Source organism: Echinops telfairi, unplaced genomic scaffold, assembly GCF_000313985.2.
Source record: "Echinops telfairi isolate 266 unplaced genomic scaffold, ASM31398v2 ScPeMD7_3533;HRSCAF=4204_0, whole genome shotgun sequence".
Classification (NCBI taxonomy): Eukaryota; Metazoa; Chordata; class Mammalia; order Afrosoricida; family Tenrecidae; genus Echinops; species Echinops telfairi.
The window spans coordinates 44,026,662-44,042,285 of NW_022107431.1; the positions used below are offsets into that span (position 1 = coordinate 44,026,662).

General features: G+C 38.7%; 1 pseudogene; it reads right to left on the reverse strand.

Moving 5' to 3' along the window:
* Positions 1-13,754, reverse strand: part of LOC101639404 — a 159,597-nt pseudogene extending 145,843 nt beyond the window's left edge.
* Positions 13,755-15,624: the final 1,870 nt, after the last annotated feature.

Genomic DNA, 15,624 nt, shown 5'->3' on the forward strand with positions numbered 1-15,624 from the left:
CATAATTATTGGAGTAAAAATTTCTACCTTTATATTGGAAGGATATTGGTGGGTTTGAGAGACAGGTTTGGAGATAGGGCCCTGAATTATAATGAGGTCTGCTGACATCAGTGGAGTTATGAGCTACAAGGTTTCTAGTACCAGCAAAAAGGCAATCCAAAGGAGCAAAGAATTTCTTTGCTATAGGGACAAAATAAATACTTGACTACATAAGTAACAAAATACCTCCTTCTTTGAAGTTCCCTCAAATATATGTTGACTGTCAGGGAGTTGTAGTATTTCCCCCTTTTCTTTAAATGATATATGACAATTTCATCTAGCTAATATGTCTCTTTCCATTAAATTAGCTGGAGTATCATGACTAAGTATAAAAGAATGTCAACCTTCCATAGGACCAAAAGATATGGGAATGGGTTTAGAGTGCATTAGCGTTTGTTCTTGATTCGCGATCTCCACTAAAAGTTTAAAGATTTTAGCATCCCTGAAAGGAAGCTTCTATAAACATATTGGGTTGATGATGGACAAGGCTCTACTGGTGTCAATTAAACATTTACAATGTTCCCCCATTAACTTGAATAATTGTTTCTCTCGGAGAATTTAAAACCAACATAGAGAAAGCCCTTGTTTTGCCCCCAGAGTCCTTTTATTCTGATTTTGATTGAGTTTTATCTAATGGTAGATTATCCATGTTATTCTATAATCTTGTAGAATTGTTCAAATTCCCAGCTTTCTAAAACAATAATAAGTACAATTGTAATGGTTCTAAAGAAATTAAAAGCCTTTTGATTAGGAGACAGTAATTGCTATCATTGTAAAGTCATTGCTTTTTAAGTTTGACAGTTTGTTTAGTTTCTAAAAGTTCATGAGATAAAAGCTTATGAGTCAACCCAGTCAGAATGTACATTGGTGTGGCCTTCTAATCCAGTTCATGCCTGCTTATTAAGACTAAAGGTCAGGATCAAGGCTGCACAAAAAGTTCCCAATGCCCCCAAGGTCAGGGGGTCAAGCCTGAAATATTCAGTAAATCTCTGAAGGAGTGATTTTGGTAATCATAAACACTTTTATCTTTACTCTGCATGTAAGAATTTTATATGGGCTATTATGGTGGAAAGGGCTTACTAAGGGAATCAAATAAATCCTTCCTGGTTTTTTCTTCTGTACTTCTTGGAACAAATCATCAGATAGCTTACTTGTAGGTAAGGATAGAAAAGACTGAGAAACTTTCTGATCACAATGTCCTAACTATCATCGAGCATGCCCAGGGTTTACTTACATGTGAAACGAGTTACTAAGTTTCAATAAAAATTTTAAATTCTTTAGAAAATTTCTAGGGACACTTTTATCCATCTGAAAATAAAATTTACAGCATACTATGTGATTGTCCAGTGGGACAAAGGACACATCTGGCTCTTTGAGAGCTTCCTCAATGCCAACGCCAGGTCCTGGAGAGAAGATTACAAATATTTTTCAAGGTCAAATGTTCTTCTTGAACAGATTTCTTATGGGAAAAAAGAAAATTTTAGAGAACATTGGTAGAGATAGATACAGAGATGATACAGGTGGTTGAGGAATAAAAGAAATGGGGGGAGGTGTCTAGCATTCCTTTTTTCTTTTAGTTAATTTTTAAAATAATATCTTATGTGGAAACTATCTTGCTTTTTGATATCTTTCAGAGATTTTCATGCACCAATCATAATTTGCATATCATTATATTTCCTAAATGCAGGAGGCTTTCTTTTCCAATTTAGCACAAAGAAAAAATAGTTTGTATAGCTCAAAAAAGACTTAGAAGGTCATTGATGTTCTAAACTGCCCTAATTAAATAATGTCAGCCACTTTGAAAAGTAGGAGGTCTGGAGGCCAAAGTATCTGTTCATATGAACCATAGATATACTCAAAGGAAGTCCTGCTGAGTCCTCCGCACTAACATTCTCCATCAGATTGAAACAGTGCCTTTCACACGCTAAAAACAGAAACGCATAGTGCAAAACCCGATGATGTGATAGCTAAAATTTTGTATTGTTTTATTATACGTATTTAATCTGTGTGCTAAGCAGATAATTCAAGAAGTTTGGCTATATAAAGATCATGCCATTACGATTGGAGGAAGGCTTATGAACAACCTGAAGTATGCAGCTAACATAATCTGCTTACTGTCAGTGGGAAGGATTTGAAACACTTGCTGATGAAGGTCCATGACTTTGGCCTTCGGTATGGAGTGCAGTTCAACGTAGAGAAGATGAAAATTCTCACTAGACCAAAAGATTAAATCAGGGTTAACAGAGAGAAGAATAAAATCCTCAAGAATTGCATCTTGAAATACACAATCAATGGTCATGGGAGGAGCAGTCAAAAAGCAAACAACATACTGCATTGGGTGAACATGCTGCACGAGACCTCTTTAAAGTGTTGAAGAGCAAGAATGTCACTTGAGGCCTAAGGTGCATCTTGACCCAAGTGATGGCATTTTCTTTCATCTAATCTGTAAATGAAAGTTGGACGCAAGAAAGATAAGAAAAAACAATTCATTTGAATTATGTTGCTGATGAAGAATAGTGAAAGTATTGCAGACTCTCAATATGTTTGCCGGAAGAGCAAACAAATGTCATATAGAAGTACAGCCAGAATGTTCTTTGGAAGCAAGGATGGTGTGATTTCATCTCATTTACTTTGGACACATTATTAGGAGACACTAGTCCTTAGAGAAGAGCATCATATTTGGCAAAGCGGAGGGGCAGTGAAAAAGAGGAAAACCCTTGACAAGATGGATTGGCCCAGTTGCTACAACAATGGGCGCAGATACAACCATTGTGAGGCCCGTGCCGGAGCAGGTGATGTTTTTGTTCTGTTGTACATAGGATCACGATGAGGTGGAGCCAACTTAACAACACCTAACAACAGCAAAGTCTGTGATTATGAAAACTGGAAATCTTGTGTTAACATCAGTACCAATCTTACATTGACAATAAATCTATTAAACCATCCAGAGCTAGCTGGAAATGAATTCAGAAGAGAACGTCAATTATAAAACTTGAACACAACACTAGGAAGAGGAGCTTGATTTGAGAGTATTTTAATCTGGAACAATTCCTAAGCCTCTGTGGAGATGGATGAGCTTCATCCGTAGTACCTATACTCCACTTTATATTCAGGTCTTCAAGGCCCTAGAGGTCAGGGGATTTAATGTGCCTCCGAATTTCATTTATCTGACACACACACACACACACACACACACACAAACACACAAACACCCAATAAGTAAGAATGCTTACTCTGTTAAAACAAATGCAAAGAGGTTTATAGAAGGGTCAAATAGTTCTGACCAAACACGCATCTGATCGCATAAAATGAAATGGACTGGCCCACCATGGTGGAGTAAGAAAGACATCTATATCAGGTACAATCAGTACCTACGGGTACAACATTCTCATTGGAAGTTGCAGAATCAGGGCAATTGGAGGTGGGGCAGCCTGAAGGAGGGGATATGCATTGATTGATAAAAAACAGAAATGTGGGATCGCTTTGATTATTTAGTTTAATTGCAAGACTAAGGGTAGGGGTGGGGATTTTGACAAGTAGACCAATTATCTTAAACCATTTCCAGAAAGCTGCTGGGGGGGTGTCTTTGTCAAGACCCTCCCTTAGGAATCTTCCTTTCCATATCGTTAGTGTAATAAGAGAAACATGTTTCCTTTGTCCTGTACTCAAGGGGGTTGATGATTGAAAAGGAAAAAGACAAAAGTTGAGGTGGAGTTGAGGCTCAACTTTGAGCCTAACATTCTGATACAAGGCCAGGGCCTCCCCTTATGGAACTCCCATACAAAAGGATAGCCCTCATTTAATGGTTCCACTGATTTCATACATTTTCCCGACTGTGATTTTTTTTTAAAAGGCTCTGTTCCAAAAGTAAAACATGCATTGGTTTTGTAAGACTTCTTTTTAAATTATATGAATTTTCATTTGCTTTAGTTTCATGGGTTTAATATTAGGGTGCCCTGTATATGGGCGAATCATTCATTCTAATAAAACTCAAACTTGTTTTAAAACAAAATAACCCCCCCAAAAAAAATGTAAAAAGTTTTCATTCTAAAATTGTTGAATCTTAAGAAGCCATAAAATAAATGTTCATTTTCAGGAAGATGAAGAGTTATGCGCACTCCAGTCAGCAGAATTTGAAGCACTTAGATGTTAACTTCTTACCTTCATACCACTTCTTCAATGCAGCCTTGCTGAGCTCCTAATGTTGAGTGGGATTAGGGTCCACAGTGATTTTTGTTGTTGTCTACTGGTGGGGAGATAATCTCATATTCAATGAACTAATTCTTCTGTTAAATGTTGTAGCTGTTCTAAGAAATAAAGCTTTTACATTCCATAAACATGAACGTTTTCTAAGCTTAAGTTTTGTACTTAATTTTTAAAAATCTCCTATAAAATAAAAGATTTTAAAGTATGAGAAAAGATGGAGCAAACTTTGGCTAATGAGATAATCATTGAAAATCTGTTTTCCATCCTTACACTCTGTTCTGATATCTGCTGACTCAGAGAGTCCACCCCGTGCTGAGGACAATAGAAGGGGGCACAGGCAGCTTTGGGGAATGCGTTGTGAAGAATGCCTTCCTTATGCCTATCTATATTCTTGAGTCTCAGCTTTTCTTTGTTTCTCCCAGATAATGAAGCCATGATGAATATATATATATATATATATGTATATTTCCTACTCTTTTTTTGATCTTGATCACCTTCATCCGGTTGAATTTAACTTAAAGTCCTTCTCAGAATCCCAGAAGGACTTCCCATTTCTTCTCAAATCAGTTTAAAATTGGGCAGCAGCCATTACAAGGTTCTTTGTCAACTGGCCCCAGTACCCTCTTGACCGAACAGAAGACCAAGTTCCTGGTCCAATAGGCCTCAGGATTCCTGAAGGACCATTTGGCATCCACGTGACAACAAGAGTAATAGCCCTGTCCTGTGGCAGAAGGTCAGGGCTTATTTTATGAAACACAGAACTATGGATATCTCCCAGTTTGACATTAAAGACTCCTTCAATTTGCCATTCTAACCTAGTATTCATGAACATTTTTCAATCTAGATGATCAGATCTCTTCATTTTTCCTGCAAAAATTCCCCTCTCGGTCCATTTAATTTGCTTCTCTCACGTGGCATGCTCCTTGCTTCTCTCTTTTGCCTTTCCAACACCTCTTTGATCACCCTTCAAAGCCAACTTCAAAAGGCATATTTCCATCATCTTCCAGGTTTACACTACAACCTCCAGGTATGATGAAGCTCGTCATGCTCTTTTTGGTCAACTGACAATCCTTGACATGGTGAAGAACACGCTGGATCCCCTAGTAATCACATGAGTCAGGTGCTGGGCTGGCCTACAAGACAACTCTTCTGGGACTTCCCGTGCTGTTGGGAGAATGAGATTGACACATCAGATAAAGAGCAAAAGGCCCCACCATGCATGCCCCTTTGACTCTTACTTACTCATGAAGTGATACATTAGAGGGACCTGCATCACTCCTTGGACACTTGGTATTTTTAAAAACACACATGATGTTTTTTTCACAAACTCTGAGCTTTCAGTTAAGGTAGTAACATAAGGAATCTCTCTTCATGTATGAAGAAGTATGTCAGGTCAGGGATCTTGTGAAACTGCTTTGTGGCCCAAGTTGTTCCAAGGTCAACACAGTGCACAGGACATCACGACAGAATCAGAAGTAAGGACTCTGGCGGCAGAAATCTCCACGGCTAAATTCCATCCGCACGGTGTGTTCTTAAGCAGATTATAGAAACTCTCTGTGTCTGAGTCTATTTCAGTAAGATTTCAATCAGTACATTTCATAGAAATTATTATTGCTGCTCCATGATATTAGGAGTAACGATAATAATTTCTATGAAATGTACTGATTGAAATCTTACTTTCTATAACTAAATGACATAAAAGTCCAGGTTCCACTGTTAAGCTGTTCAAACATAGGGCTGTGGCCAAGATTTCCCTGGGTTACCCAACTGCACTCTTGGGTTTGAATGTGTGAATGATAGGGAATTAGGCAAGATGATCACACAATGTAGTTACCAACTCAAGTTACCTACCATGTGAACAGCGCCCCCCTTCCTCTCAGAAATGCCCTGGTTTATACAATAAACCCTTCTAGTTAACAGCCCTTCTAGTTAAAAACCCTTCTAGCTAACAGCCCTTCTAGTTAAAAACCTGTCTAGTTGACAGCCCTTCGAGTTAACAACCCTTCTAGTTAAAAACCTGCTTCTCAATTTCCTTCCATTGAGCAAAATATAAGAGGGAGTATAAGCCAGAATTTGCCCCGCATTAGCCACATTACCTTGTGTAATCACTGAACCTGCTAATTGGTGAAAGTGTAATGATACCTATATGACCCAGGCCGATATGCAGAAGAGGGAGGTGAAGGGCGCATACAGTAGTCCAAAGATGTGAATTCCCCTCCCCTCTCATTGTACCTTACATGTGTGACCCAAACGAGTGCTCTTTTTGAAGTCAAACTACATCTCTGCTTGCACAGGGCCCTTGTTCTAAACACAGATTTCACCCTAATAGAGAGAGAAAAGGCAGTCTGGGGCAGTCTCACAACACACTCAGGAGAGAGACCCCACCGCTCCTGATTACAGTCCTTAGCTGTAATCATTCAATTACACCCTTTTATGTTCTATTTGACTACAACTGAAAGGGGCAGGGATATCTGGAGATCTAATAGCTGCCTTTCCTGGGAGGTGAGCTACTAAAAATAGGCCCGCCATCTGTGGGCAGGTTTCCAGGAAATGCTTGATTCGTTAGAGCAGAACCAGAGAGTCTGTTAATCAAGCCTTTCATCTGATTCATTTGCCCAAGCTGCTTTTAGAAGGTTGAAGACTTATACCTTGTTTTCACCAAGTGAAATAATAGAAGCTTAAAAGAATATAGGCAGGGTGTTGAAGATTACTACTGAAATGTTTGTGGGATTATACAGGTGCAATTTTAACCAAAATGTAAGTACCACAACAATTAAACGCAACACACACACACACACACACACACACACACACACACACGTTTTCTCAAATGAGATTACTTTTAGACTTCCAAGCCTTTAGTTATGATACATGGTTTTTGTCTCTTGTTCCTCTCATACTGAGAGCGGGAGAAGCAGAGTAACCATGCTTTTATATCTATAAACGTCAATCTGCAGAAACCCTTTCAACTCAAATGATGAGTGCTACAAGCAAAATTTCAGAACGGTTATCATAGAAGATGCTAGAGTTTTCTTGCAGTTCTTACAAAGAGCAGAGGCAATAGCTGAGGAGGTGAATTTTCATTGTCAGAAATGTTGGCTCTGGCATTTTCCTTGCGTTTCAAGGCCATATTAATGAATGTCCAATACAATTTAATGCCATTGCCTCTTCTTATTTGAAGTGAAGTCCGTTATTAAAAGGTCACACATCACAGACACTTCTTAGAAAGGAACAGTTTGGAAGTAAAGCCAGGCCCCCATAGTAAGTACTTTAAAAATATAAAACTCAACTTTAATTAACATTAAGGAATAAATGGCAAAAATCCAAGATTGAATTACTAATTACTTTTGAACTTTAATCTAGCAACTGAAAATACAACACTGCTTGAGAGTAGATGGAATCCTTTATCAGAAACATACACTTAGGTATTTTTAGAATTAATTGAGCTATTAGTTTAGGATGCATCAAAATGTTTTGTAAATAAATTTTCCTGCAGTGTTTTAGCACAAAACAATAATGGATTTAATTAAGGGTATATTTATTTATAGAGCCCTGGTAGTATAGCAGTGACACATTGGGCTGTGATCCGCATGGTAGGCAGTTCAAAACCACTAGAAGCTCTGCTGGAGAAAGATTGCACTTTCTACTCCCTTAAACAGTTCTTTCTACTACCTTAAACAGTTACAGTCTCAGAAACCCACAGGGGGCGTTCTGAGTCAGCATGGACTCCATGGATGTGAACTTGGTTTGGTTTGGGTATTTATAGCAGAGCTAAAAAAATTTTGTCTTGAGGGGGAAAAAAAATCTTTTTATGCAGTAGATCCATGATGGCCAAGTTTCTACTGACTCATCGCTGCCCAATAAAGGTGTGTGAGACTGTTATAGCTACTGGAGCTGATGCTCTTGTTGTTCAGGGCTCTTGTGTCAATTCCAGCTCACAGCTACCTCACGCACACCAGCAGGGAACACGGCCTGGGCCCCACCATCGAGCTCCCATTAGAGCCCATTGTTGCAATCACCATGTCAATCCATCTTGTTGAAGGTCTTGTCCTTCAAAAGCATGATGTCCTTTTTTTCAGGAATTGGTCTCTTCTGATAGCATGTCCAAAATATGTGAGAGAAAATCTCACCATCCTAACTTCTTTTTTTCATCCTAGCTTCTAAGGAGCATTCTGGGTGTACTTCTTCCAAGAAGGATTTGTTTGTTCTTTTGGCAGTTCATGGTAGTCTTCGTTCTCTTCTACAACACCAAAATTCAAATGCATCAATATCTGAACCAACCAATTTTTCTTCTGCAGAAGAGCTGGTGGGTTTGAACCACAGACCTTACACTTTTAACCTTACAGTTCGCAGTGCAATGCTTACCCAATGACATCTCTAGGGAAGCCTAAAGGCAGCGATGAAAGCCTCATTTGCTAGCCAAAAGATCATGAGTTCAAACACAACAGTCATGCTGCGAGGGAAAGATGTGAGCACTAGGGTGGCCGTCTGCTTTACTGAAAATGTGGAGCCTGTGACCCTTGAAAGCAGTTCTATGCTGTCTGAAAGAACTCTATGAGTCAGAACAGACTCAGTAGTGGTGGCTATGGTTTTAGAGTATGCGGTAGACAGCACTGTACTGAAATAGGAGTTGGTTCCATCAGATGCTACAATCTGTTTGCTTTTTCTGAAAATGTTTATTTCTGTTAAAGGGTGGTGCCTAATAAAAATCTTTCAGTCCTCTTTAAAAGAATCACTTGTGGTCAGGTTCACAGACAAAAGCCTTTTTATTGACTGAGCTGGGTCAGGTTTCCAGTCTTTCATGTCCTTTCTCATTCCATGAGGGCTTAGGAGTGGGAAGGCAGAGGAAATGTATTTTAGGGCCACCCATCTTTGCAAGTTTCTGATAAAGGGGGCAGCAAGCAAGAATGTTGCTTCCCAAATGGGATCTAGTTTCAGGTTTGCCGTGAAGGGGTTGAATCTTCCTTAAATCTTTGTGCATTAGGGGACACCGTTCACTCTCTGAAAGGATGCCAAGTTGGGGACACAGTGATGGTGGAAAGTGCCAGCCCCGGGACTTTTGTTGTCCCCATCCTGCCACCATGGAGTCGTGGTACAATTGCTAGATCCCCCAGCTCACTTGTCCTCTGGGTTCATTCTTGTCAACTGCATGCTGTGACAGGGCTGACTGAGTCATTCATCTATGCATTTCTCAGCAATATCCTTTCTAGTCCCAGTCAGGTCTTTATATCTGTATATCAGTACAAATTAGGAACTGTATTACATAGGATAATGAAATATCACAATTATAAAGCAACTTCTTAGATCTTTCTTGGTCTTGTGGTAATTTAATAACTCACCTTTCACCCTTTCTCTTGAGACTATAATTTGTGTTCAATCACAAAGAAGCTAGCAGTCTGCACAGGGACCATTAGAAAATAATGTAGTTACTCGATCCCACCTTTGATGCACACTGGATCTGATCTGGTTTTCAACATGTAGTCTTTGTTTTTTATTTATGCATATATCTCAGATGTGTTATGTCATTAGGGGTCACCCTCTTGAATTTGTGCTATATGTTTTTTGGTATATAAAATCCAGGAATGATGAACTTATAGTGATGGGCAGCAAGGAGAATAAGGGTTTGGGGGAGGGTGGGACATAGTGGTTGTGGTGGGAAGGGGGGCGTATAAAGGAGAGATGATGTCAAGGAGTCTAGAAAGGAGAAGAATGTTTGGAAACTGACTTTGGTAGCAATTGTACAATACTGCTTGATGGGGATGACCTATGGAATGATATGATAGATATATTAACTCCAAATTTTTTAAAAATAATAACATTAAATTTAAAAAAGAAAATAATATAAAAGTAAATAAGCTAGTTATTTAGTGAAGCACTGTTATGATGTTCAGTAAATAAAGAAATGGGGCTAGAAGGGGCATGTTCTAAAGGAGAATTAAGAAATGATTTTAAAGGTCAGATATCAGCCTTTGAGTGGTGTTTTTTAATGTATTTTATATTACTTACTCCCCCATAATACTCATTTCTAGTCCCAAGAGCCCGTGAATGTGTCAATTAATGACTAAAACACACTCAAACTTTAATTTCTAACATATTCTAAAGCAAAATAAGCAAATACACAAACCAACAAGCAAGTGTGCTCATGCCACACTTTCTGGTTCTCTCCCATTCTCCTGCTACTATGACCTACATCTCTGGTTCCGGGGGCTTTCTAGTTAACACCAGTGTCTAGGAGAGTGCTTAGCACAGAGAAGGTATCACCCAGCTCAGTCTCACACACTGTACCCTTCGATCCTACTGAAAGTGATGCTACTAAGAAAGGCCCCAGGGGGGTGGGGGTGGAGGTTGCTGGGAGCTATATGCCCAGCAGGTCTGTCTGGGGCTGGGGATGATGTTTCTGGGTGTGATAAAAATAAAAAAAAACAGAAAAGGGTGGGAAAAGATAGATGATAGATAGATAGATAGACAGACAGATAGATAGATAGATAGATAACCAAAAAATTGAGTCCCCATGGCAACCCCATATGTAAAAAAAAAAAATATATATATATATATATATTTTTTTTTTTACTGGAGATTTCATATGCAAATGAGAAAAGATATACCACTTACATGTCCACACACAAATATTCTGCCTCATTGTAGCATTGCCCCCTTACTCTTCTATTGTATTTTCTATTGAATCTGTGACTTTTGTTATACATTTCATCTGATCCTTTGGGAGGTAGTGAGGATATCAATTGTGAGTTACTGGGACGTACGATGGGTGAACTTCTCAAACAACCAATAGAATATAAAATGAGATAATTGATGCTGAATTCTACTGAATATTTAAGGTCTAAAACATGAGTTAAAAAACAAGCTTCTCTATAGAAAAAACTGCAGAGGAGGAATTTTGAAATGACAAGGCACAAAAAAAAGGCAGTCAGAAGCCAGTACTGCAGACTTGGCAGCGCTGTCTTCATTAACAGAGTGTGACACAGCAAGAGCTTCTACTGACAGAAACACCAGATAGAAAACAGACAAGTCTAATGGTTTGAATGTCTTAAAAACACTAAATGAAAAGGAAGAAAATATTCTCACTTCTTGAGGAAGTGTGGAAGACAGAGGGAATGTAGGAACAGCACTGAGCAAAGCAATGCAAGCACTATGACTTCGTTGTTGTTAAGCGCCACCAAGTTGGCTCTAACTCATAGCAACCCTATGAACAACAAAATGAAACCCTGCTTGATCCTGAACCATCCGAATAACTGTTCTTGTGTTTGAGCCCGTTGTAACAGCTACTGTGTCAATCCACCTAGCCGAGGGCCTACCTTGTGATCTTGCTTTTTTTTTCCAATCGTTTTATTAGGGGCTCATACAACTCTTACCACAATCCATACATACATCAATTGCGTAAAGCACATTTGTACATTCGTTGCCCTCATCATTCTCAAAACATTTGCTCTCCCCTTAAGCCCCTGGCATCAGGTCCTCATTTTTCCCCTTCCCTCCCCTCTCTCCCCTCCCTCATGAACCCTTGATAATTTATAAATTATTATTTTGTCGTATCTTGCCCTATCTGATGTCTTCCTTCACCACTTTTCTGATGTCTGTCCCCCGAGGAGGAGGTCACATGTAGATCCTTGTAATCAGTTTCCCCCTTTCCAACCCACTCTCCCTCTACCTTCCCAGTATCGCCATTCACACCACTGGTCCTGAATGGATCAGCCACCATGGATTCCCTGTGTTTCCAGTTCCTATCTGTACCAGATCTTGCTTTTATCACCAATATCAACCTGTGGCCAGATAATAGTAGGTCCTTCCACTACAAGGTGGGAATGCCCCAGAATCCTTTCCCTTACATTGTAATAAAGTTCCAAATTCTGTAGCACATTTGTTTTGTACACTGAAATTTTGCTTTTAAAGTGTTAACTGCTGTTCAAAAGAGAGTCATGAGAGATGTTGTGGTTGTAGTTTACCTGTAGTTTATCCATTAGTTGTTACAATCTTACTAGAAACTTGGACTGAACACTGCATATCTAGGATCATGCTCTATTTTTTGCTTTGCAAAGAGAAGTAAAGGTGGAGATTGACCTAAGGTTTCTTTTCTTTCTCTCCCCTGTTGCCTGCTGATATGATAACTGCACATGAACATACCTGGCCCGCAGCCTTTCTTTCCAGTTTATCACTACCCAACATTAGCCTAAGTATCCTTCACTCGCTCACTCACTGCCAACGAGTCAATGCTGATTAATAGCAACCCTACTCTTGGACAGAGTATTGGACAGAATCAAACTGCCTCTGTGGACTTCCCACACTGTAACTCTTTCAAAACAAACACCAAACTCATGGAGTCAATGCTAACTTCTAGTGACTGTAACCATGGATGGGAACCAAAAGCCCTGTCTTTCTCCCATGGTGCTCTTGGTGTTTACAAACTACACACCATGCAGATTGCAGCCCAATGTTTAACCGCTACACCACCAGGGTTCCTCCTCTGCATAGGAGCATAAAATCTTATCTCTCTCCCTCTGAGTGGCTGGTGGTTTCAATGCTGACCTTGTGGTTAATATGTTAGCAGCCCAACCCAAAATGATTACACCAGCAAGGCGTCACAAAAATGGGGGAAGAGAAAGCACTGCGGGGTAAGAAAGAGGAAGGCCCAAGCTGAGAAAAAGGCCATACGTGGTATCTTGGGCAAGAAGACTTTAGAAATTGCAGGTGCATTGGGATCAGGGCCATAGTATATATAAGCAAGGAAATGCAATTTAAAAAATACAAACTTGTCTCAGAAACAGAGACGATAGAGTTCTTGAAAGAATCATTTCTTGGGCCCTATTTCATGTGCATTCAATAAGTAGAAGATTCAGAATCTGACAAACGTGGGGTTATCATCCTTTTTGTACCATATCATATATCTCTCTTTCACGGCCGTGGAATGGATTCATAATGACCCATTAGGAAAGAGTAGAACTGCCCCCTGTGGGTTTCTGAGACTGTAACTATTTAAGTGGGTAGAAACCCTCATCTTTCTGCTGCAGAGTGGCCAGTGGTTTCAAACCACTGACCTTGTGGCTAACAGCCCAATGTATAAGCACTATGCCACAAGGGCTCCCACATCATACACAGTAACTGCAAGTCCATTTCTGAGATCATACCTCTTTCCCACACTTGCCAACGTCAGTCATCCTTCTTGTGATTTCACAGAAGCTGTTAACCTCCTTCCGTTTAACTCCGCTCGTACTGGACAACAGAGGAATGGGGGCAAATGGCATCACTTCTCCAGACTTTATCGCCAGTACCTGCATCCTTCCCTTAAACCAAATAAGCACACATGCAGATCAACTTGGGTCAATCAACTCTATCATCATCAGACAAACCTAGGAAAGTCTCAACCCTCTTTTAAGTCTAGCATGGGCGTTTCAGACTACTAATTCTACTATAAATGCAATGGCTAGGGTGTAAGCTCTCATACTCACCTGTCCATAGATGACCACACTGAGCCCTCTCGTCCCTTGCTGTTCCATTTAGACCTGACACTATTTATCTTTTTCACACATTTCTTTTTTTTTTAATGGAGAATAATGGTATATGACACTCTCCCACTATCATCAACTAATTCCAACTCATAGTAACTCTGTTGAACAGGGTAGATCTGTGCTTTAGGGTTTTGGAAACTGTAAATCTTTTGGAAAGCAGTCTCATCTTTCTTCCTCAAAGCAACTAGTGGATTTGGAAGTGCAATCTTGCAATAAGTAGCCAGGTGCTTACCTCACTGTCCCAGCAGAGCTGCTTTTGCCCTTTGCTACAGCTCTGTAAATGTTATCTGAGCTCCATACTCAGGTAGGCCCTAGAGAATTTGGAGCACATTCAGAGAGATGGTAAATGATGATTAAATATATAATCATTAATATTAATTGAAGAAAGCAAAAGACTCTAAGGCAGAATCACCCAAGAAAAGGAAATAAGTTTTGTAGTGAGAGAGACTTACATTTAAACCATAGATTTGCCTTTATAGCTTTATGACCATGATTATTTGCTTAGTTCCTAAGTCTCTGTTTCTGCATCTAAAGATGAGGGTTACAAAATTGATCATCTTAAGTGTAAACCCACTGCCTAAGTCAGAATTAAAAATTCACAGTAATTTTTAAAATTTATGGAGAATGTAATTAAAAGATAATGAAAATTTCCATAAATGTTTTGAGGCTCCCTTATAAGAAATTATATGTGCCTTACAATGATATTTTCCATTTACTCTTGGTATTCTCGTAGATTGCTAAATTGATTAGGAACAAAGTGGAAATGAAAAAAATAATGTAAAATAGAACTTCTGTTTATTCTTGTTCATAATGAAAGGAATGTTGATCCAAGAAATTTGAAATTTTAAGGGCTAAGAAGTTTTTATTATACCAATTCCCACACAGAGGCCTGCAGCTATGTAGAAAGCCCTGATCCAAACAAAAAAACCCACAACTATGAAATATTGATTGGTAAAATAAGCTTCTCAAATCCTATATAAAACAGTATCCTTCCTCCACCTTCTAGTTGCTTCATTAATCTGTTTTTCATGAACTGAAAACATATATTGTTCCAGAATTTTAAGGCCACATATTTTCCCATATGTTTCAATTCTTAAATTAGCAATCAAAATATTTTCTTTAATTTAACATATATTCCCTTCTATAGTCTAAGTTGAAGTCTATTTGATTTTTACTAATGTAAAACCAAATGGGGAAGATACATTATATATATATATATATATATATATATATACACACACACACACACATGTTTGCTATACTATGCATGATGGGGTTTCAAAAAGTTCATGGGAAAACTGCATTATCTTAATTTCCATTTCCATGAACTTTTTGAAGCCCCCTCATGTATTTGCATCACATTTTTACATTGAAATAGAAGTAAAATCTCATTATAGTTGAACAACATTTTTCTTGGGCTTCTGTTAAAAGTAAATGATGATTTTGTCCCAAGCTTATTTTTGGTTTGCAAAGTATGTTTTGTAGATGAAACAGCATACAAGGAAAAGAAATGTCCATTATGATAAAGCCATATGCTTTTTCTATGAATCAGATATTTCTTCAAAATGGTTTTAGGAAGTTCCAATAAATGTGAATATCATATATAAGATAGATTGTATATTTTATGGAGCGAGTAATATTGGAAATAAGTAAGAGTTACAGTTATCCATTCCATAGAATATAATTACTTCATTGTATTTATTGAAAGGCTCCTAGTGGTGCAGTGGGTAAGGGCTCAGTTGCTAACCAAAATAGTGGGTCAAATCCACCAACTGTTGTGTAAAAGAAATGCGTTGAAAGTGTGTTTCCATAAAGACTTATATTCTTAAGAAGCCCATGGAGAAGTTCTACTTGGTCC